Source organism: Mustela lutreola, chromosome 5, assembly GCF_030435805.1.
Source record: "Mustela lutreola isolate mMusLut2 chromosome 5, mMusLut2.pri, whole genome shotgun sequence".
In the NCBI taxonomy this organism is placed as follows: Eukaryota; Metazoa; Chordata; class Mammalia; order Carnivora; family Mustelidae; genus Mustela; species Mustela lutreola.
In genome coordinates, this window is record NC_081294.1 from 133384923 (window position 1) to 133408776 (window position 23854).

Sequence of the window (23854 nt, forward strand, 5' to 3'; positions counted from 1 at the left end):
ACAAGAGAGTCACAGTGCAGACCTCTAAGTGTGTTCTGGGGAAGAATATGACTCACTGCTTGAAAGCAGCTTGTGGTGTGCTACCATGCCCTAGAAGAGATTAAAAGTCTGATGCAGGAACCTTATATGAATATGCCACCAGAGGCACCCATCATGATCAGGGTGTTAACAGATCTTCTAAGGTGATGATGCCAGGCAGGTACATCAGGAATCCTTTTATGATAGAAACGTTCACACAGTTGCAGGAGGCACAAGTAAATCACACGAACAGGTGGTTCACATTCCTGTCACTGCTCTCAAAAAATTTATGGTTTCTGTGAAGTTTCCTTCAACAACCAGCAGAGCTCAATATGTTACTGCTGGGAAGGAGTGAGTCACCACTACATGACAGCTTTCTCAGATGTGGACATGAAAGACAGTTAGGAAGGGACATTTACCCATGGGTAGAACTGCAAGCATGCACTTGAATGTTTGTACTCTATGAGTGAGGAATTGATCTAAGGTATGATCAATTATTTGGTTATTTAGGGATGTTGAAAGAACAAGATTAGAAGACCAGCAATGATGAAGTTTAAGGAAGAGACACATGGATACACCGATGATAATGGGCACAGAAATTGAGAATAGGTAGGTCTCACATCCCACCAACATCTACCTCAGAGAGTCACTGTATATCTGCGGTGTAGGATGACTCATTTTGCAGATGTTAGCCAGTCTTTCTACTTACATAATGGGTCTGTGAACAGAGTAGTGATCATGGTGGGTGGACATAGAGGCTGGCTATCACTAACGCTGAGGATGTCTGGCTGCCCTTCTGCTAGCCCAAATTGACTGAGTCCAACTTCTTGACTGGATATCATCCCTTAGAGACACCAGATAACCATTTAGGGGCAGGCTAATTATACCAGATCTGTTTCAACCCTGGAGTTGTTAACCATTATCCGATAACTTAGTTATGGATTTGGTTTCATAACTTGGTAGTGACTCTGCCAACACTATCATTTAAGGGCTTTTAATGCCTGGGAAACTATCTCATAAAGAAGGTATGACTCTGGGTGCAGGACCACCCATGTGATCCACTGCTACTGCCTTATCCACATCGTGTGGGAAAACTTGCCTTGTAGGATGATAGAAGGGCTTATTAAAAGCTCAGTTAAGGTACAAGCTAGAGTATCATTCTCCACAAGGTACAGGATCTGTTCACAAGGTTGGAGTTTATACATTGAACTAATGATCAGTGTTTCAAATGTTATGTACTCAATAGCTAAACCACCTGGATTCGGGAACTGTGTGGAAGTAGGACTGGCTCTCTCATCATCTCTTCCAGGGATCCCCTTGTGAAATCGTGTTTATCATCTATGCAGTCTTAAAGTGTGCTAGATTAAAAGTCCTTATCCTCAGGACTGGTGAAGTGATGCTTTCACCAAGGGATATAGTAACACATCCATTGAGCTTGAAGCTGTGACTTCCACTTGGATATTTTGGGCTCCTTGTGCTACTGAACCAGCAAATAAAGGAATTACCATTCTAGTTGGGTAAATTCACCTTATGCTTAGTTTTTATTCTTGTATCCCAGTGTAGATCTAGGGTTATTACCGTGTTAATAGGACAGAAAGGAGTAGATCTAAATTTCAGGGAACTCACTGTCTTTTGATACCTTTACACTCAGTGCTAATCAGATATTGAAAATGGTGGCAACATCAGCCCAACAAGTATAAAGCACCTGAGGATGTGATGTGTCAGGGTGGGAAGGTCTAGATCACCCTTCGGGCATGTATATTAGACAAACTTAAGCAATGTTTAAGGGTAAGGCAATCCAGAATGAGTAATGAGATAGACAGTTGTGTAGAAACTCTTATTTGGTGCTCTGGTTTTTGGCAAAGACTCTTAGGCATTGGTGAAACCTATAGAGGGACAGGCTCATAGAATTCACTTTCTCTTAATTCTTATCCTTCTCGTACCCACGTTCTTCTTTGGTTACTTTTTGTGAACTTTTCTTTTAGGTTTTATGCTAGTCTGCAGTCATTGCCAGTTCCTTATTACAGGGTTGGCATATTATTTGGAAAGCACTCTGAATCTTTGTAAATTTTTTTAACTTATGAAATATATAAAGCATATAGGAAAGTATGGGGAATAATATTGCAGGCATCCAATAAATAAAATAAATAAAATGTTATAGGTATAATTGAAATCATTTCTTAATGCTTTGCAGAAACACTCTGCTCCCACTTCAGAGAAGGCCACCACACTAAAGCTGGTGTATATATATTTCCGTGTGTATGTATTCATAAATATAGCATAGTTACATATTTGACAATTAAATAAATTATATCCCATGGTATATAGTTTTCTGTGTAACTTATTTTTTATTCGACATGTTTTTGAGATTTACTTTCGTTGATTAGGGTTGAGTTTTTTTTTTTTTTAAGTCCAGGAGTTGGCTTTGTTTCATTTTGTGTTGTTTTTTTCACTATTATTTTAATTATTCCTGTTCTGAGACCATCAACTCTTTGTATAACTCTAGAATGTTCCATTCTCATTAGCAGAGCTCTAGTAATTCTGAAGCTTAAGAGACACACTCTTTCCTGGCCAACATATGCATAGTAGAATAAATGACTACCACTGAAGAGTGACTTATGTTCTCTCCATTGCAGTACTGTGGTATTGTGTTCTCTCCATTGCAGTACTGTGGTACTGGTTTCAGGAAAACTCTCCTGGATTTCAGTTTTGCAAGGGAATGAATTCCAGGTTGAGACACAGAAAATTTAACAGATGTTATTGACTCTGTTACCCATTTGCTTACCAATAATTATTGAGAATAATTTAGTTCTCACTTTTGTTATTTTTTCCAACAGAATGCCATTCTTATTGCTAGAAAATATATTGTGTTTGGAAGCAATAATAAAAAAAAAAAGAACAAAGGATGAATAAGGCTTCAGTGGGTAACTGGGAAATAACTCTAAAATTCTCACAGAGAGCTACCACAGTAACTGAAAAGGATCAATAAACCCACAAGTAACATCAAACAACAGCACCTCTGTTAAACATAACAGCTATACCATGGAGCTAACTGTGCTAAATCCTTTCTTTCCTCTTAAAAAAATGTGTTAAAACAGAGTTTTAGGAGTCTAACAAAGTCTTTATAAACACAACTACTCTCTAGAAATTTAGGATCCACGTTCATTTTTGAAGTTTTTATTTTTCCTCCCTAACTTAGTACCAAGAGCCTCCTCTGTACCTAGTGTCATGATTGTTAGTAGCCTTCCAAGGAACGGCCTATACTGGGGACCTCATAGCAAGTGGTGGCTGGTAATATTAGCTCTAGTTTATAGTCCATGCCCTTCTAATAGAAATGGTTGGGCATTATCAAATACACTCAGCTCTATCATGTCCCATCTCAGTGAATAATAAAACCAGGAGGAATTTGGATGTAAAACAAAACAAAACAAAACAAAACAAAAAACAAAAAAGGTAGTATAAGAGCAACTAGCAGAGTTTTATACTGCTAGCTTATTTTGGTTTGATGACAAGAAAAACATTCTGGACTTTGAATGAATTGGACTCTGGGTGTTGGAACATTGTCAATTCCTTATAAAAACTGTATTCACTTTCTACTTTAAGTTTAAGAGGGGCCAGATATCCTGCATTTTTTTTTTTTTTTTTTTAGTTCATAGATCTCTAGATTAAGAGCTGCTGCATCCAAAGCTTTGCATTTGAGCACGGTGTAAATCATGAAATCCTTTCCATATTGGCTCCTTTCACTTAGTAATATGCAACTATGCTTCTTCCGTGTCTTTTCATGGCTTGATAGCTTTTTTTTTTTTTTTTTTTAGCATTGAATAATATTCCATGGTCTGGGTGCAACATAGTTTATTTATTCATCCACCTACTGATGGACACCTTAGGTGCTTCCACATTGAGGCAGTTATGAAGAAAGCTGCTATAAACATCTGTGTGTAGGTTTTTGTGTAGACATAAATTTTCATTTCCTTTGGATAAGTACCAAGGAGTGAAATTGCTGGATCTATATTTAGTTTTGTTAGAAATCATCAAACTCCCTTCCAAAGTGACTGTCCCATTCCCATCAACAATGAATGAGAGTTCCTGTTGCTCTACATCCTCACGAGCATTTGGTGTTGTCAGTGTTCTGGATTTTGGCTATTTTAATAGGTATGTAGTTGTAGCTCATTGTTGTTTTAATTTGCATTTCCCTGAAGACATATGATGCGTAGAACATCTATTCATGTGCATACTTTCCATCTGTATATCTTTTTTCAACTATATTTTTATTTTGAAAGGAATCCTCATATTTACAAACTGCTGACCTAGGCATATTTAAAAGTACTGATATAGGCAGTACTACTAGATATTAGATTTAGACAGCACCCATGTTTCAGTCACTTACTAGCTCAGAAAGGTGCTAGTGTTAAAGGGATGAGACCACTAATGGGTCTGGGAGACAGTTTGTCATGTACCCAGGACGTGCTAAGTACTCATGTCAATGGTAGGATGCAGGTTTAGTGTTCCCTCATCCCTCCTGGGACTGGTCTCCTGGTTATAGGAGGAAAGGGATAGAAATCCTGCTAATACAACAGTGGAAGAACGCTATGCAAAAGACTATCACTATTGACATGACACATGCTTGTTTTTGCCCTAGAAGATTTCACTCTGAAGTTGACAAACCCTTCATCAATGATGCATATGAAAGGTCTGCCCTTGGCCCTCAGAACTGAATGTTAAGAGCTTGAATCCTGGCTGTGATGCTAGTCGAACGTGGGGCGTAGAAAGTGCACGTGGAGACTGGAGAGGGAGAAAGACTAGGAAGAAGCAGAGATGAATTAAATCCCAACTGAGATTTAATTTAATGACTGAAAGGTGATTTGACTGAAAAAGTAAAGAAATTTTTGCACGAATATCTGAGCTCTCAGATTTTATTATCGTTTAGTAGTGTGATAGATTAATATTTTTGAAATGTTAACTTCTGTTTGTCTTCACTTTCAAGCAGATAATAGCCTATACGCATTGCCACAGGGAAGAAATGCAGAGCAGAAAGCCCATCGATTTTAAGTCTCTTTCTGGATCATGTGTTCAAAAATCCTTGGGCTTCAAGGTAACATGGACAAAGATATTGTCAATAAATAATCATGCACTAGAAAACCCAAAGTTTAAGGAATGTGGGTCTTCCCTTAGAGATTTCAAAATCATTTCCCACTGGAAGGGCAGAAAGATATAGAGGGAAATGGGGGAGATAAGAGACCTGGGTGGGTCCCACAGAGGTGTGCTGCTGTCTTTCATTAGTGCTGTTCATCCAATGTATTTGGTTAACCTCCCCCACCTACTGTCCCCCTACCTTAAGGATACACGGTAGGATGGCATTTCTCAGTTCTCTTCAGACTGGGTGTAGCCATATGACTTACAGTGACAAATACAGTGTGAATGAGAGTGGTATGTGTAGCTGTAAGAGCTGTGGTGTGAGCCGCCCCCACCACCACCTTTGCCCTCGCTGCAGTGGTTTTTATGGAAGTGCATGCTGAGATGAAGCCTCCCAACAGCCTGAGTCCCTCAGTGGACACAGGGACCAGAGCTTGTCCAGCAGCCTTCACTGGACCCAGCATGAGGAGTTAACTTTTCTGGTTTTAAGCAATTGAGATTTGGGAAGCCTATGTGTTTGTGTGTGTGTGTGTCTGTCTGTCTGTCTGTTGGTATGTCTGTGTGATTAGTCCCAGCAGGCCTTAAAAACAGAGCCCTAATGTAGCCCTCAGAAATCTAGTTGCTGAAGAGCTTAGACTCCAAGGTCACACTTCCTGGGTTGGAAACCCTGCTCTGCCACTGACTAGCTAGCTATACATGCTTGAGCAAGTTATGGACCTTTCTGTGCCTCCATTTCCTCATCTGTAAAATGGGAGTAATAATCCTGTGCAAAGGGTTGTTGATTAAATAAGTTAATATTTGTAAGAAGAGTTTTGGACACATTGGTAACACACAGATGTTAGCTTTGCTTCTTCTTTTTTCTCTCTCCCCCTGTCCCTCACATCAGGCCTTCCCTAAGAGGTAACCCATGACAAAGAAACGAGCAAAGTTTTAATCTCCAAGGAGTTGAAATAGTAGCTTAGTTCATTTGAAGTTTCAAGAAAGTATTAAAGAGGAGCCTTGATGAGCATTATAGAATCCCTCTTTTAGTCATATCTGCTTAACTGCATTTATTGAATTACTGTCTGTGCTGTGAGACAACTAGGCATCTACTGCTACCCCACTTCCCTAGCACTGGTCTCAAGCTGGAATTCTCCTCCCCCAAGTCATGCTCTTCCCTACTCCCTTCCCTGGGAAAGGGGCCACCAAACATTCAGGAAGAGAGCTAACTAACTTTGAGACTGTTTCATCTTCATACCTGTAGTGAAGTGGGTTTTAAAGCAATCTTTTAACATAGTCACTTGATTTTAAAGACAGAAACCTCCCTGGAACATTTAACCATGGGCACCACTTTTGCTCTTCTGACTGACTGCTCCCTGAACTTCTCTGAAGCTGGTGTTAGGGGTGGTTGGGATAGATTTCCGAAGATTCAAGTTCTGTGCTGGACCATTAAGCCTTTGAGGTCCAAGAAAAACCACAAAGGATTGCCAGTGTCAGGACTGAGGGAGGAACAAGCTTTGAAATATAGGAGAGGATAAAAAGCAAAACCTCTGCAGGTACATCATTCCCAATCAGATAAAAATACAAACCAAGTGGACAGTAAAGGTGAGCTTTGCAAAGCTGCTGCCCATGGGGTGGAAAAGTTTGGGAGGAGAGGGTCAGAGAAAGGGGGGGGACAAAAATCCCTCCTGGTGCATTTAAACCTAAACCTGCTGTTTAATTATACTATTACCACACAAATTCTTCCGAGCCTGTGGAGTAACCAAAAAGGAACAAAATGACAAAGTGCACAGATAGGCCTTCTATAGGATTCTGGACATGGAAATCCTGTTCCCTGCTTAGAAAGTATCTCAAAACCCTCAGTTCTCAATCACAGGTTTCATCTGCATGGCTCATGAAAAGATCACAAATTTCAATTTTTCCTCCAGGATGCTGACGAGAACATTTAACCAGAAAGAAGGTCACTGGTAAAGTGATTCAGAGTTTATTGGATTCTTAAGGTTGTTTTCCAGGGATATTTATAAGAGAAATGTAATTTTGGAAAGGAAAATATGTTGGGAATTGATGGCAATTCTTTCTGGCTGCAGATCTTTATTAAGGCAAAACACTGCAGCCACTCAGAAGAATCTGAGTCTCCGTTTTAACTTCTTCTCACATAAAAATGCACCAACCACAGTATTCTGTGGAAAGACCTGGAGTTTTTCATGCCTTTAGTTTTGTGGTTTCTTGATTTACATGGGGCATTGTGCATAAATATGCAGCGCCCCACTTCTTTGATGAAAATAGGCTTTCCTATTTTATGGGCCTGCATACATTGTACTGAATTTCTCCACAAGGGACAAAATTTATGTTGAAAGCTGATCCAAGGAAAATTGACTTGAAAGGATTTCTCCAAAAGTAGCAAAAGTGCTTACTTTGATCATAGTTCCTGGTAGCTGAGCTGAGGAGCTAAGATCATAAGACATATATATTGTTAATAATATGAGCAGTCTTACCAAAAAAAATCAATCAATTTAGGAAATTATAGATCACAGAGAACACTATTTACATGATTTTTTTATATAGAATTTCCTATTTGCCTCCCCTCAAGAGATTTGTCGTGGTTCAGAGCATCTTTACAAACATACTCTAGGAGCTACCTACACATCTTCCATAGTCTCAGCTTTGGTTTCTAAATATGGGCATATTAAGTACACATCTTTTATAATGGGGTCTCGACAAGACCATATATGATTCCACCTGCCCTACTGTATGTTTCGTCCAGCTCTCACCATAATTCCTTTGGGAAAGCTATTTTCAGTCCCTTGGTAGAAGTTTTGTATCATACCTCCTTCCCTCTCATAATCTTCCCTTTCTTTCTTTCTTTTTTAAAAGATTTTATTTATTTATTTGACAGAGATCACAAGTAGGCAGAGAGGCAGGCAGAGAGAGAGTGGGAAGGAAGCAGGCTCCCTGGTGAGCAGAGAGCTCGATCTCGGGGCCCTGGGATCATGACCTGAGCCAAAGGCAGAGGCTTAACACGCTGAGCCACCCAAGTGGCTCTCATCTCTTCTTTCTTGCTTGCTTTCTTCCTCCTCCTCCTCTTCAGCCATCTCCTTCTCCTTTAGTGCTGCTTTTGAATGGCTTCTAAATAAAATTCTAAGCTAAGAAAGTTTCATCATTTCAGGTCTCCATGCAGACTTGTGATATAACAGCAATGATATGGAGGCGATTAGAATAGATTTATTCACCAAACAAGAGCTGTAGGCAAGTGTCTGAGGTCAGTAGTATTGGGAAACATAAAGCACACCATCTGCATCCAAAGAATTTACAGACCAGTAGGTCATAAAGACAGGATAGTAGGGAAGAAGGGTAACTTGTTCAGAATTCTTCATGACTTTCTCCATTGTAAAGAATGACCTACCCCACTCATACCCACAAGTGAGAAGAGTTTGAGGGTTCTGACATTTTGGGTTTTGGGGTTTTTTTTGCCATTTGAAATTTGCTATAAACAGAAATTATCTTTCAGCAAGTGAGAATTCATATTAAAATCATTCTATTCATAATGCATTAAAGATCTGAAATATAATTTTCTTAAACCATGCAGGCAGAAATGTTGAAAATAAGATATGCAATGATAGGAAAAATAGTATTTAAGTGCAGACATCACTACAGAGGACTAGAGCACAGAACCGCGACAGTTCTCATTTGACCAGTGTTGACTGTAGAAGTTATAAGTTGGGTCTGTGTTGCTATCAGAGCAACACTTAAAAAACCAGCTGGATTTCCTGCTTTTCATACTGAATTTATTGTTTGAACAAACCGACCTATTGAAAGGGTCAGGTTTTTTTTTTTTACACACGGTGTGTGTAAACCAGCTCTAGACCCCGTGAGATTTGGGCACATGGTCCTTAACTTGACCCCATATAACTTGGACTTCCTTCTGATTTTCTTTTGGTTCTTGAAGGTTGTTGGTATTTTTCATGGTACTCTGTGACAGTGAAGCAACCTGAAATACACTTGCCATAGTAAGATAGTTTTTCTTAACAAACTCCCTTTCACAACACAGTATGTCTTTTTCCATCTGCTTAAGGAAACTTTTTTTGTTTGCTTATTTTTGAGGATAAACTCTTTCCCCTGGTTTTCAGGGCTTTTTGTAATTATATGTGGTAAATATGTGGGTGAGGAGTTAGCTACCCAGCATTCATTCATTATGTGTTTTTCTGACTTATTCATTGTGGCAAAGGCTACAAGCCTGCGAAGTACATTTTCTAGACTACTTTGTCTCTAGTGTTTTGGATAGCTTGACCTTCTGCCTCGTAGACACACTTATACAAGATTTGGAAAGAAAGGAGGCAGAAGCTATTTTATTCTTACTTTCATAGTAGACTAGGGCTTTACAGAGATGAGGTTTATAATGACCTCTGTTTTCCTTTGCTATTTACCTTCCCCGGATGTGTGGAGCAACTATGAAGTGTTATTGGTTTTCTGCAGGTTCTTAACCTCTAGATCTGACTTTGTCTAGGCCTTTCTGTAGTTCATAAGTGCCTAATTTCCTGTATTCTATCCTTTTCTGTTTAAAATACATGGAATGGCTTCTCTTTTTCTTTTTTTTCTTTTTCTGGCTTTTCTAACTGAGCCCTGACTATGTAACATAAACTCTTCTCTAATAAAGATTCCTAAAGAAGAAAAAATAGGGACTGACCCCATGCTTTGATGCATTCCCTAGTCTCCTCATTTCTTCCTCCTATTCAGAGCCAGCTGTGTCTGCCTCCGTGCAATATTTCCTGTTCCGGAGCCCCCACAAAATCCACATTTCTTAATTCTCTCAGTGGTAGCACTCTATAATATGTTTATCGGTTCCAGCTTTAATCCTCTTTTGTGGTGCTATTTTTAAAAATCATTTGTCTCTTTGGTGTCCCCCATTATAAGTTCCAGGAGAATCAGCCTATTTTATTTTTCTTTTGATTCCCTTACAGAGACAACATAGTATCATACACATAATGGGCTTACTGAAAACACACACGTACATGAAAAGCAACCCTCTGTGGTTTTGTTTTGGGATTATAAAAGTTATATATGCTTATTATATATAAAGAAGGTAACAGATAATAGTCTTAATTGTCTAATTCAGAAATGATCACTTAACATGTCGGTATATTTTATTCATGAATATTTAATTATAACTTGAATTATTTGAGGAATGAGAAAAAAGTTTTTTATATCTTTTTTTTCTACTAACATATGACCAATATTTTGCCATCATTAAACATTTCACATGAGCACTGAGCTGATTTTACAGCACTTGGAATGTACACATGTGCCATCATTTATTTAACAATTTTTCCACTGCTAAATATTTAGTTTGTTGCTACATTTTTACTGTAAAAAATACCACAGTTAAATTAACTGGACATTAATCTTAGCATCACAAAAAATTCTCAGTGCATCTTTTCCTTAAGTTTAGAGATATTTAGGAGTTACCTACTAAAAATGAATTATGCTATAAGTGACTTACAAAGAGTGATAAGAATACAGAGAAGAAAGCATGCAGTGATAGAATGGCTCTCCTCAGGTATTAACTTAGTAAAGAAGTAAATGAATAGGTGATTGAATGAATGAGCAAAATAGTCCTGTTGCTAATCCACTTCACCTGTGGCACAGAAGTAAAAAAGTTAGAGGCTGTATTTGAAGATTTTATTTATTTGTCAGAGAGAGAGAGAGAGAGAGAGAGAGAGAGAGAGAGAGAGAGCATGCACAAGCAGGCAGAGGTGGAGAGAGAAGCAGGCTCCCTGCGGAGCAAGGAGCCTGATGCAGGATTGGATTCCAGGACCTTAGGATCATGATGTGAGCCAAAGGCAGCTGCTTAGCTGACTGAGCCACCCAGGCGCCCCTAGAGGTTGTATTTAGAAATGCACTTTGTATCCATCTGTGTCATGTATGCATCCACAGCTAGCTGTACTCTCTCCTTTGTCTGTTAGGGATTTTGAAGCATCTCTTACACAAAAGTTGGTATAAATCTAGTCCATTCTAACATTATCAGGTAAATAATCCAGGCAATGACATTATTTCACTTCTTAATTTATGAATAAATCACTTAAGTTCTGTGAAATCCAGACTAAGGGGGATACTGAGGGCCCTTTGAAAGGCAAGTAGGTGGCACTTTGGTGTTATTGATTGACCTTGTGCAGAGCAGAGTGGAGTAGGAAGGGGAACACCGTGGCATATTGATGTGGGCCAATATAAATGTTCTGGGCCAAAATCAAATTATTTCAAGGCTTAATCATTTTAAGGGACCACTCTCTGGACTATAACCTAGATGGGCAGTATGATGAGATAATTTCTCATTTGAGGTTGTTGCAGTGAGTAAACAAAGATAGCTATTTCCAGGTTAGCCTCTGGGCACTCAATTCCCAGAATTGGCATTTAGCATATCAGACACTGATACTTTCTTTTTGCCATATTGGTGCTTTCAAAAATGGAAAACCACATCCAATACCAATATAATATAGGGGGAAAATTAAAGGTCAGATTTCATATAATAAAGGAAATCCATTTTCTCTTCTGGCAATCCCTAGAACTTCGGCACTCAGGATGTTCAGGGATAGCTGCAGGATGAAAAACATCAGAGGAGGAAGGTTTTTAAAAATTATGACAAATCTGATGAGCAAGATTGCTTTCAAAAAATGTTCCAGAAGGAAATCCTAAAGGGAGCAAAACACAGCATAAAATAATATTGGTTTAGGTAATGGCGTAAGGAATCACCTTGCAGAAACTTGTAGACAGCCTTCTCTTTTGTTTGGCATGAGTGATTAATAGCTGGTTCTGCCCATAATTTGTCATCTCACACACTGGGCTCTCAGCACCCTGATGTATTTTCAGCAAACACGGCTTTTACTTTGGCATGGGGTCTTGACAGAACAGTACTCAAGACAGAGCATATATTTTGTTAGTGCACTGTTCTGTGTGACCTAGGAGTAAGGAAATGGTAGATCTTCCAGCTATGTCTTAACAGGAGAAGGTCACTCTTGGAGACAGTGATAAGAGATAAGTTTTCTCAACTACTTGAGAAACATTGCATTGAGTCTGCAATGTTTAAATATTTTGCATATATTAACTCATTCAGTCCTCACAGCAATGTAAGTGAGAGGCACCTTTGTGGTGCTGTACAGGTGAGGAAACTAAGCTCTGTTTCTATGGAAACAGAAATCAGGGAATTTCCCTAAATCATCAGAGCTGAATTATCTGGGATTCACACAATACTCTTTTCCTTACAGTTTCTGTGATGACTTCAGTGCATTTGCCAGCTAAATCTTTACCAATCTGGCCTCAGCCATCTTCTTCTCTACCTCAGCTTCTGCTGCCATGCAGTATGATTTCTATATTCTAGGCACTCAGATCATTTGCCATTTGCAAAATGTGCTTTGTTTCACCCTATCCACATCTGTCTGACCTGCACTTCACACCTTCACTGGCTGGCAGATTTCAGCTTCCAAGTTCAATGAATAGCTTCTATTCCTAAAGTCATCACGGATGTCTGCTTTGCAGGAGAACATACTAATTCCCTTCTCTGTTCTCTAATGACCTTTCTTCCTTGCCCTGATTAGCACTTAGCATGTTACATTGTCATTCTGAATAACTCTTTCAAGTGGCTTTCCTTCAGAACAGGAGCAGGAATGACATGCTACCTTTTTTTTTTTTTTAAAGATTGCCCCATCTGTGGTAGCATGTGTGGTATTGAATATGTCCTTCATAGGCTTATTTTGAATTAATAATTGCAAATAAATGGTTAGCTACATAAACGATTACCAAACACCAGAAGAATGAGAAATTATCTGACCAATTAAGTATAAATGGTGCTTATTTACCTGAAATTAAGAGTAATATATGTGATTCTGATCTAATTAGCTGGTGCCTTTATTTATATGTATATGTCTGGAGTTGGAAACTTCTAATATTCCCAAGATTGACCTTGAAGCCATTCTCCCCAGAAAGTCATGCCCTAATTTTTGCTTCACTGTCACCTTCTGCTGCTGTCTTCAACAATCCATGTGCCTCTGGTGTAGTCGTTTTCCATATTGATCATTGACTGTGAGGGCAGAGGAGCAGCTGCTGGTGCACTCAGCACTCCTTCCTCATGCTTCCCTCTCACACTAGCCTCTGCTTCCCTGTGCACTTTATTCCATCTTTCCATGAATCTTCATGGGAACCTTCTGTTTAGGAGACATTGTTCTAGGGGCTTGGCACTGAGATGTGAACGAGGAAGACACAGTCCCTTCCCTCACGGGGTGGGCAGAGAGAGCATTGGAAACGTAGATAAAGAGCCACTGTTTCGAGGTCTTGGCTTCTCCACCTCTCCTCTCCTGGTTCTGCTCTTGATGAGACCAGTTTCCAAGACTAGGAACTTCAGTTGTGAGCAGTATGAGTGAAAGGGTTAAGAGAGGAAGTGAGGATGGCCAGTGTGGCAGGTGGAATGGGAAGGAAGCTGCATAAGAGAGACCTGCTGAGCAGGGAGAAGAAATTCATCCAGAATGTAGCCATGCTCTCTTCTAAATGGAAATACTCATAAATGTTGAGAACAGAAACAACAAAATGCAATAAATAAAAATAAAAACAGTAATGGGTAGCATTTCTGTACCATAGTCTTCCATGTATTTTGTGCATATGAATTCAGACAATCTTCATAAAACCCTACTGAGTAGATCGTAGTATTGCCCTCATTTCACAGGTGAGAAGACTGAGGCATAGAGAAGTGACTTAAGCAAGTGGATGACAAAGATAGGATTTGAATTCAGGCAGTTTAACTCCAGAGTTCTTATTCTGAACTATTAAATAATATTGTCCCTTAATAAATACTTCTTTAAGTAAAAACAGATATAAATTATCTTACTATATCACAGGAAAAGGAAGGATATTTTATATGTCTTAAAAGCTGGTTCAGCTAAATTTTAGTTCTTATGAATTGATTTCCTGGTATATAGGTTATTGAAGCATTTCAGCTTTGCCTCCTCTCTTGTGTCTTCAGGTCTGCTGATATGCTTTGTATAAAAGAGAACAAAGGAGGAAAAATTAATTGTATCTTTTCATAGAGGCCTAACAACTCAGTGCTCCTCCGTGTCCTGCTGCTGGGCTAATTTTCAAAATTGATATCATATATGAAAAGCAATTTTCTGTAGAAATTTTGTAGAATTTATTAATAGAATTCTGGATGGTCACTAGTGTGGACCATAGGGAGAGGGGGGTAGCTGATAAAGCTGAGGACTATTCTCACATTGGAAACAGGCACTAAGGTTGGGACATACCAGCTCTGGCAGGGAGCTGGATAGAGCTCCAAAGGCTCTAAGCGTACGGGCATTTACTAAAAAAAAAAAAATGTGACTACCAGAGGAAAATCAGTCTTGATAATAGCTTAGAAAAGGAGTCAACAAACTATAAAAGACTATGTGGTAAATATTTTAGGGTGAGCTATTTCTGGCACACATGGTCTCAATTCTCTGGGACAATAACTCAACTTTGCCACTCTAGAATGCATAAAACTAGAGGGAATCCTTGAATGAATGAGTATGATAGTGTTTTGTTGAAACCCTGTTAAATAGTGGGCCAGATTTGAATCATGGGGCCATAGTTGGCAGGATCCTGGTTTAGAACCATAGGTGAGAAAAACAGTTGTCCTTGAATAGTATAACTCATCATGATTTATGTTTCTTCTGTTAAACTTCTGGTTGGAAGTCCAAGAATTTCTACTTTGAAAAAAGGTATCAGGAAGGATGTTAGAAGTAAATATAAACCTGAAGAAGAATGGTCAGAAGCCCAAGAAAAGGTGTTGGGCAGTGGTTTAGGAAGGAGTTTTCTTACTTGAGAGTTCGCGGTTGGTTCCCTGGCCATCAGTTATAGAAGACAAGGAGGATACATAGCAATGGCCTCATAGTCTAAGGTCTGCAGAACTGACTCCATGGTGCTTATGAAGAGAAGAATGAGGGAGCCTCCTCATCTAGCCATCCAGCTAGCTGCAGTGCCACTCCATATTGGTCCCGGGATAAACGGGTAATGGGATAGAGGCCAGGACAATTTCTGGGCCTTGGGTATCTGGTAAAATGTGAGACTGGAATAATTTAACTACCTTAGGGTACATTTTATGTAGACTCATTGGTTTCTCTTTTTTTATCCTTTGTCTTTCTCTCATTTTTAAAATGTTTGCCTCAAAAAGGATTATTTTAGAAAAATTTCAATTTTCATCTTCCCTTGACATAACTGTGCCTAGTCCTCTCTGTCAGCTCCCACTGCATTCAGCCCCTTGGGTTTCTAGCCTGGATTATTGAACGGGTTCATAGGCAGCCTCATTGCCTCTAGCTGTGGCCTTGAGTCCTTGTCTGCTTCTCCAGCATTCACTTTGACATTTACAACTTTGAACTTCATATTTGAACAACATCAAATGGTGTTTAGTTTCTTTCCATGCTGAGCTATTTCTTGCCTCTGTACCTTTGGTCACACTGAAATTCTTCCTCCTTGGCCAGACTGCTTAACTTCATCATTTAAGACCCAGATTGCATTACTATCTTACAGGCTATGCACATTTATTCTGTTGTGCTAAAATACTGTGCTTCCTCACCTTCTCCTTGGAGTGTGAATAGGACATGTATTCTTATGTCTGCACTGCAGGGTTTAGTCCATACTATGTATGTTTTTAAAATCAATCATAGCATAGTAGCATAGCATAGTAGGTAGTGTGTCAGTCTCATAAAATCAGTCATGAGTGAATCAGTGTCTGTGAAAAGTAGGGGAACAGGATGTTCTCAGGATTGAGGTTCAAAACAGAGAGGAGAGAAGTCAAAACTCGGGATAAAGAAAATGCATAGAGTTTGCATAATTGGTTAGTTGCTTTCAGTGTAGGATGAGTTACAGATGAAAAACAGATGCGGGGTAGGTAAATTAATAAATTACAAGTCATTCCACATACCTTCTTCCTAATTATTTTAGGGGGTGCAGAGATGACGTTTATTGTAAGGATTTGCATGCAGTAGTCTAAAGAGATTTTGGCATTTGTATGAGTTCTGGGCAACACAGGTACTCACAGGAATGTACATCTAACTTTTCCCCTGTCATAATTAATGGCAGTAACTTTTAATGATGACCTCTGCCCTTGGGTCCATAGACATTCAAAACAATTTGGTCGGGCATTTTAATGTGCAGGGAAAAATACTATGGACATAGTATTTGTCTATAGTATTATGTCCATAGTGTAAAATGTAGTATAAAATACTATGGACATAGTATTTGGATAATCTTTAAGCCTTTTCTGGACTTATCTATGGCCGTTGCCACACTAGCTTATTACCATGGTGATGAATAGTTGGCGGTGCTATCTCTAAAGTTTTCTGTACAATTCAATGAAAATATCAATAATAACTATTCATTATTGGTTATGCCTGGCATCATGCTAAGCACTTCACATGCATTATTCCAATTAATCACAATAGCTCTATGATACAAATTAGGACTCTGAGGCCCAAGGCCACCCAGCAGCAGAGCCAAGATTCTGACTCCAGCGACTATGTTCTTTATCATCACACTGTGCATTTGCTCTTATTTATTCATTTGTTTAGGTCTTTCTTTTTCAAATGCCTTTAGTCAACACAGCCACTATGGGATCTGCACACACCCTGGAAATAACATGGTCTGCTAATTCCAATCCTTCACTGACTGTATAATCCAGTTCGTAGTTTCAAGCTCAGGCTCAAAATGTAGACTCTTCTATGAGATATCTGGCAGCAAGCAGGTGAAAGAAAGAATTCAAAACCATTTCCTTTGTTGGGAGAGACATGCCAAGTAGTTGGGAGGAACTGGGGTTGCCTTTCTGACATTGCTCCGTTCAGCCCACGGTCTCCTCTTTTGGAAAGCCTCACTAAAGTCCTTCCCATAATTGCCTGCCTGGAAGGTGGAAAATGGGACGTGCGATGTCATAGCAAATGAGGGCAAGTGGAACCCAGTAGAGCACGTCAGTGAAACGGCTCAGGATTAGCTGGGCACCCTCACCCGTTTTTCTCATTTAGTTTTTCTTCAAAAGAATACTGCATAAAATATAGCACAGTAACCCACAGCTTATTTTAAAGTGCTGTCTTCTGGCAGCACGCGTTAGCACATGATTACAGCTGAAAACTGAGAAACTAGACCTTCTTCAGTGGCTAGCCTGCTGTGCGAAAGGCAGTCAGGTAACACATCCCAGGACGAACCAAGCCATAAGCATTTATTAAGTATCTGTTTGCAATCTGGCATGAATTTGAAGGTTTTGGATACCAAAAGAATATCAGGAGCAAAATTTCAGTTTAACTCTAGCAATACACAAGTCAAAGTAATGCATTTCCGTCTTACATGGCTGATAGAAGCTATGGCAATTGAGAAGATAAATAGTTGAATGACAGCTGGACTTGTCGGGAATAATGGGCATTTGCTCTTACTGTCTATGATGTACTCCTCTTTCCTCTAATAAGATGATGCAAATTTTTCTCTGGGGAATCATGCATCACCCACTTTTAATCCATTTAGTTTGGGTGATAGGTGATAGCTAAGACAGGAATGAGCACAATACTGATGGCAGCCAATGAATTTTTTTTTTTTTTAATTCTTATATTACCTGTAGTTGAAGCCAGTCTTACACACATGAACTTTCCAATTAGGTGAAATGATAAATTCCTTTTTTTTTTTTTTTTTTTTTTTAAATCTATGGCAGTTTGCATTGGGTTGCTACTACTTGCAACCAAAGGATTCCTAAATTGGGTTGGTTTCTTTTTTTTTTTTTTTTTTTTTTTTTTGCTTCTAGGTAGGGCATTATAGATTTCTGCTTCTGGGCAGGATATAGTCAATGCCAACGGAGTGATGTTTCCATGGCAGCAGCTTCAAATGGATGGGTAGATTAAAAAATGCATATTTCTGTGTTCATGAGAGGGCTGTGGAAATAACAGAGATGAGATAAACCATAATTTGAGAGAGAAGTAAGCTGCCTACCTCCAGCCATTGTCCAGCCTGCGTCATCTGCCGAGTTGGGGCTTGATCAGAGGACTAGTCTTGCTAAAGCAGCAGGACTCTGCTGAGGGGAGAAATAACTACCTTAGCTTTTAGTTCTTCAGTGGGAGTGGTGTGGCAATTTGGAAACTTGAGGGGACTCAAACGTTTGTTTTCTCCAAACAAGTTCTGGAGTAACAAGGGAGCTAAGCTAAAAGCTACTGAAATGTGAAGTAAAATATCCAGAGATTCCTGGTGCTTAGGAAGTTAGGTCTGCTAGTAAGGGAGCTTGCATCGAAGGCATTAATTACCTGCCAGGAATTCAAAACATTGGCCTGGGGGCTGGATGGAGTGACTGAAACTTACGAAGAGTAGAGACAGACAACATCTACTGTGCTGGGCTTGGTAGACAGAGTCCTATCAGGGTTCTAATAAAAAAAATCTAGAATATGCATGTACTTAGAGCATTAAGAATCAGAAGTGTACTGAATATTGTAAATATTGTAATCTAGTTTTATCTCAAAAGAGTTTCTAATTGGATTGAGATGATCATGTCCTCTTCGTATTTACTTAAATGTGGAGAAAGCACTCTTCAGTGAAATATGAAATGATTTGGACTCTCTTTGATTCTTTTATTCATTATACCTGGCATACAATTAAAAATTAATAGACCTGTGAAAAGGCAGGATAATATGACCAGTAATTAAGAGAATAGGAAGATAAATAGATGTCAGTCCATGGATGATCTAGGTCACTGAATTAGCAGACAAAGTATTATAAATAATATATTAAAGAAATTAGAGGCAAGGACCAGATAGATAAGGGATATTTATAAAAATCAAATAATCATTCTAGAACTAAGACCACAGCAACAGTAACAACAACAACAAAACACAGGATGTGGAAGTGTGTGGATATAATAGAACACGGATAAAACTGAACACAGTTTAAAGCAGGTCATTAGAAAACATCCAAACAGGGTGCCTGGGTGGCTCAGTGGGTTGAAGCGTCTGCTTTCGGCTCAGGTCATGATCTCAGGGTCCTGGGATTGAGCCCCACATCGGGCTCTCTGCTCAGTGGGGAGCCTGCTTCCCTCTCTGTCTCTGCCTGCCTCTCTGCCTACTTGTGATCTCTCTCTCTGTCAAATAAATAAATGAAATCTTTAAAAAGCAACAACAACATCCAAACTGATCCACAGAGGAGAAGAAATGGAAAGGACAGAATAGAGGGCAAAAAACATCCGAGGGGCGCCTAGGTGGCTCAGCGGGTTAAGCTGCTGCCTTCAGCTCAGGTCATGATCCCAGAGTCCTGGGATCGAGCCCCATATCGGGCTCTCTGCTCGGCAGGGAGCCTGCTTCCTCCTCTCTCTCTGCCTGCCTCTCTGCCTACTTGTGATCTCAGTCTGTCAAATAAATAAATAAAATCTTAAAAAAAAATTTGAAACAAACTTAAAAATCTATAGTACATAACCTGTATATAAGAGGAGCCCTAAAAGGAGAGCACAGAATGGGACAGCAGTAAATATTTGATTATGATTAAAATTTTTCACAATTAAAATTCATCAGCCCAATGATTCAAGAATGTAGTGAATAGAAAGTAGGAGAAACAGATATGGGCACATCCCAATAAATCTGGAAGATATACTAAAAGAAAAGAACCTTGCAAGCATCCAGAGAAAAGTCACATTACTCTCAAAGAAAGTAAAATTAGATTGTTAGCTGACTTCTTTAAAAACACAGTGGAAGCCAGATTGTGGTGGAATAGTATCTTAAAGTGCTGAATGAAAATAACTGCCAAATAGAATTATGCATTCTGCAGGAATATCCTTCAGAATAGCATGAATGTTTTCAAAGATTTTGAGAACTTTTCTTCAGTAAGCCTGCAGTAAGAGACAACCTAAATAAAATTCATCAGGCAGAAAGATTATCATAGATGGAGACAAAGAAATTTAGGAGAGAATGAAAAATACCAGAAAGGATAAAAGATAAATGTATGATAGGTATGTTAATAAATACATGAGTATATGTATATGCAAGGGTATTTGAATATTGAATATCTGTGGAGATGCATTTATTTGTAGAACTAAAATGTATGACAACAATAAAAGTCAGGAGCTTGAAAGTCCTAATGCATTGACAGTACTACAAAGTAGTAAATGTAATAAACTGAGTTAACTGTGTAATTTAAGGATGTGTTTTGTAAGATCTATGAGTATTGCTAATAGAAGAATATGAGAATATGTGAGTACACTTGATAGAAAGAAAATACAGAATAATAAAATATATGATTAAACCAAAAGAAGAATGGAGAAAAAGTGAACAAGTGGGAAAAATAGAAAATGAATGATAAAAAAGTAGATATGGCCCTATTATTAGAAATTACTTTAACTATAAATGGACTGAATGCTGCAATAAATATCTAAGGTAGACTGAGTAACAATTAAAGTCCCATTATGTTGCTGACCAGAGACAGAGACTACTTGAAGGACATAGAAAGTTTTAAAGTCAAAAGGTGGAAAAATGTTTTAACCACCAGTCAAGAGAAAATAGCCAAACTAAGAGACAAAGTAGACACAAATAGCAAGAAGCAAGAGTATTTCCTAGTAAGGAGGTTCATCCACAGAACGACATTCTAGTGTGAAATTTATATGCACTCAACATTATAGCTACAAAATAGAGGAGCAGAAAATGAACAAATTCAAAGCAGAACTAAAATGACATTAGAAAATTCCTACAATTGAAGTTGATTTAACAAGCACACAGAAACTCAGTCATGGGATAGAGCCGAACAAAAAAATTAATAAACCTGACTCAGTTGACATACATAGAACACGGAATCAGCTTTAATAGAATTCAGATCATTTCATGTGCACATGCCAAAATTGACTGTATGTTGGGCCAAAAGAAAGCCTCAAAAATTTCAAATGATTCAGTCTGTTTTAGGATGACATTGACATTTAGCCAGAAACAAATAACAAAAACATGATGAGGAAATTCTCAAGTTCACTGAAATTAAACAACAATCTTTTAACTAATCCCTGGGTAAAATAAGCAATCAAAATGGAAATCAGAAAATATTTTATATGGAATGACAAGGAATATTAGCATATGAAAACTTTTAGAATGAATCTAAATTAGTGTTTGCAGGAAAATTTTTAGCTTAAATGAATTTAAAGAAAATTAAGAGGAAAATAAATATTTAAACTTTTATTTCAAGAAAGTAGAGAATGAAGAGCAAATCAAAGCTATGGAAAATAGAAAGAAATAAGGGCAGAGACAAATGATACAGAAAAAAATGATACATGGGAGAAAATAAACAAAGATAAACATTTTGTTTTTTCCTTAAAGATTATTGAAATTGAAAATTTTTAACTACCAACCATGATAAAGGAGGGAGGGAGAGACAGAAGAGGAAGAGAGAGAGCACACTAGGTTTTACTTTATAGATAAAAAGAACGTTTGAACTTTAGATGAAGAAATTTAAAAATTTAAAGAAAATGGACAATATTATATGAGAAATATCACATACCAATGCTAATAGAAGTAGACAACTTGAATAATCCTTTATCTGTTGATGAAATGGAATTCTGGTATTAAAGAATATTTTTCAAAGATGTGTATGACTTCACCAGTGAATTCTTTTGTTCACTCAAGAAAGAAGAGCACTAACCTTGGACAAGCTCTTACAGAGAAAATTCAATGAAGAATCTTTTTCTCACTCTTTCTATGGGACCATCTCACCTTAATTGCAACACTTAACAAGGGTATTAAAAGAAAGGAAAATTACAGACCAAATTCTCTTATGAATATAGATGCACAAATCTTTAACAAAAATTAGCTAATTGAATCTAGCAGTATAGAAAAAAAGACAATATAGTCAAATGTTGTAGATGCAAAAGATTGATTTGTTTTGAAAGATCAATTAATATAATTCACTGCGTTAATTAGAAGAGAGAAGAGTGACATCATCAAGATGGTGACATAGGTCATTCCAGACTTCAGGTTTCCTTTGCAAAGAGACTAACTAGAGACTATCCATAGATAAGACACTCTTGTGAAAATTCCAGAACCCAGGGGTAAGACTGAAGCATCCCCCTTAGACAATAGAAACCTTGAAGAACCACATTAGATGAACAAGAGAAATAGATTAACTTTGACTGCATATCCTTGCCCCAGGCTGGTGGTGAGTTGCACTAAGAGAGTCCCCCTGTATGTATGGTCTTCTAGTGGGAAGAGAATAACTTAAGGTGGTATCTAGGTTCCCCAGCATTGTGGGACTCTTCCCAGGAGGCGTAATCAGTTTCATGTCTCAGGGATCACTAGAGGAGTCTGTGGAACTCTACCACTGGGGACTCAGGGATAGAAAAGAGGGGCAAGGCTGACTGTAATCAGAGCTCAGCTCTTGGTGCACTGTGCTGCTCCTTGCAGAAGTGCCAGAGCAGAGATCCCAGCCAGTAACTCTGCCCATCTGCAGAGCTGAGCTGCTAGCCCATCCAGCCAGGGAACTCTTGTTAACAGTTGTGCTTGATTTGGATCCTCATCCAATAGGCCATACTAGCCAGGAAGCCCATTGTACAGCTCTATCCGGACAGGGGAACAAATTCACAGAGAGCCAACACAGCAGTCCTGCCCAGTAGTTGAACATAGCTTCAGGAAGCACAAAACCAGTGAGCCTGCAGAGTGACCCCGAGCAGCCCCAAGTCCTATCTTATGGTAACATGTATCCATGGAGTTCAGCCAGCACTGAATGAAGCCCAGCATTTGGCCTACCCAGTTAATGAACAAAGCCTACAGAGAACCAAGTCAGTGACCCTATGTAGTTGTGGACCATAGCCTATAACTCCATCGGAGACCAGAGCCCAGACAGAGACTTTGCACAACTGCATAGCACAGCCTTCAGCCCCACTCATGTGTTGGGGGCAGCTGGCAGCCCCTCCCAAACAAAGATCTCAGCCAGTGACCTTGCCCATCAGTAGAACACAGCTAACAGCTTATCCGAGGGTGATGTCCAGCTTCAGGACACAGCCTCTGGCCCCACCTGAATGCAGAGCATGGCTGGCAGCACTTTCTGGTCAGGGATCACAGTCTGAGGCCCTACCAGGCCAGGAGCAACCATGAAGTGTCGCCCACAGCCCTGCCCAACTGCAGAATCCAGCCAGTGGTACTGTCCTGTTAGGGAACATAACCTGCAACCCAGCCTGCCCAGAGAGCATTGTAGAGAGCCCAGCTGCTGGCCTTGAACATAGTCCGCAACCCTGTCTAACTGGGGAGCCCACTGGTGTCCCCACTTGAATGTGGAGCCTGGCCAGCTGGGGATCTGACGCACAGCATGTGAACTGTAGTTAATAGTTAACAACATTGTAAACTTGAAAGTTGCTGAGAGATTAGATCTTGAAAGTTCTTACCACAATATATATATATTTTTCAAATTTACATTATCCCATTACACGCCTAAACTTACACACTATTATACTATGTTAAATATATCTCAAAGAAGCTGGACTCCAAGGAAGACACACAAATGGCCAAGAGACACATGAAAGAAGGGCTCCATATCACTTGTCATTAGAGAAATACAAGTCAAAACCACAGTGAGATACCACCTTACACCAGTTAGAATGGCTAAAATGAACAAGACAGGGAACAACAAATGTTGGAGAGGTTGTGGAGAAAGGGGAACCCTCTTACACTGTCGGTGGAAATACAAGCTGGTGCAGCCACTCTGGAAAACAGTATGGAGATTCCTT

The 23854-nt window shown here is 39.0% G+C and overlaps 1 long non-coding RNA gene across 1 annotated transcript in view; it reads left to right on the top strand.

The window, feature by feature from the left end:
- The first annotated feature begins 528 nt into the window (after window positions 1-528).
- The window catches only part of LOC131832519 (uncharacterized), a 136500-nt gene continuing 113174 nt past the window's right edge, over window positions 529-23854 (top strand). The window contains exon 1 of the long non-coding RNA XR_009354082.1: window positions 529-627. This is a non-coding gene — a long non-coding RNA (uncharacterized LOC131832519). The remainder of the gene's footprint in view (window positions 628-23854) is intronic.